Source organism: Triticum dicoccoides, chromosome 6A (genome assembly GCF_002162155.2).
Source record: "Triticum dicoccoides isolate Atlit2015 ecotype Zavitan chromosome 6A, WEW_v2.0, whole genome shotgun sequence".
NCBI lineage: Eukaryota > Viridiplantae > Streptophyta > Magnoliopsida > Poales > Poaceae > Triticum > Triticum dicoccoides.
In genome coordinates this window covers 549,960,224-549,961,904 of record NC_041390.1, presented here as the reverse complement: position 1 = coordinate 549,961,904, position 1,681 = coordinate 549,960,224, and positions in this window count along the sequence as shown.

The window sequence follows — 1,681 nt, the reverse complement described above, 5'->3', positions numbered from 1 at the left end:
TAAAGTTACCGATAGACGAAGACGAAAGAGGGGATGCCTTCCGGGGCATCCCCAAGCTTAGGATTTTTGTTGTCCTTGAATTTTACCTTGGGGTGCCTTGGGCATTCCCAAACTTAGGCTCTGGCCACTCCTTATTCAAAAATCCATCAAATCTTTACCCAAAAACTGGAAAACTTCACAACACAAAACTTAAAAAGAAAATCTCATGAGCTCTGTTAGCATAAGAAAACAAATCACCACCTTAAGGTACCGTAATGAACTCATTCTTTATTTATATTGGTGTTAAACATAATGTATTCCAACTTCTCTATGGTTCATACCCCCCGATACTAGCCATAGATTCATCAAAATAAGCAAACAACACACGAAAAACAAAATTTGTCAAAAACAGAACTGTCTATAGTAATTTGGAGGTTTTGAATACTTCTGTAACTCCAAAAATTCTGAAAAATTAGGACGATATAAATAATTTGTATATTGATCTACTTCAGTTGGAATTGGTATTTTATCGCTCTCTGGTAAAAAATGAAAATTATTCTCGTGAGCGCATACTTTCTGTTTTTTCAGCAAGATCAAACAACAATCATCCAAGAAGATCCTAAAGGCTTTACTTGGCACATACACTAACTAAAACATAAAAATACAATCATAACAGAGGATAGATGATTTATTTATTATTAAACAGGAACAAAAAGCAAGGAACAAAAATAATATTGGGTTGCCTCCCAACAAGCGCTATCGTTTAACGCCCCTAGCTAGGCATAAAAACAAGAATATATATAGGTATTGTCATCTTTGGTATGCAATCCATAAGTGGCTCTCATAATAGATTCATAAGGTAATTTAATTTTTTTCTAGGAAAGTGTTCCATGCCTTTCCTTAACGGAAATTGGAATATAATATTTCCTTCTTTCATGTCAATAATTGCACCAATCGTTCTAAGGAAAGGTCAAGCAAGAATAATAAGACATGTAGGATTGCAATCTATATCAAGAACAATGAAATATACATGCACATAATTCCTATTTGCAACAATAAGAACATCATTAATCCTTTCCATAGGTTTCTTAATGGTGGAATCCGCAAGGTGCAAATTTAAAGAACAATCATGAAATTCACGGAAACTTAACACACCACACAAAGTTTTTGGAACCATGGAAACACTAGCACCAAAATCACATAAAGCAGCATTCCTGATCTTTAATCTTAATTTTAATAGTAGGTTCCCACTCATCATAAAGTTTTCCAGCGATAGAAACTTCTAATTCAAGCTTTTCTTCATAGGATTGCATTAAAGCATCAACGATATGTTTAGTAAAAGCTTTATTTTGATCATAAGCATGAGGAGAATTTAAAATGGATTGCAACAAGGAAATACAATCTATCAAAGAGCAATTATCATAATTAAATTCCTTGAAATCCAAAATAGTGGGTTCATTGCTATGTAAAGTTTTGACCTCTTCAATCCCACGTTTACCAATTTTTGCATCAAGATCTAAAAACTCTGAATCATTGTGACGTATTTTAACTAAAGTTGACTCATCTCCAGTCCCATCTTTATCAAGATTCATATTGGAAAACAAAGATTTAATAGGAGGCACATCAATCACTTTTATATCTTCATCATTATTATCATGAAAACTAGAAGAACACGCTTTCACAAAGCAATCATTTTAGCACG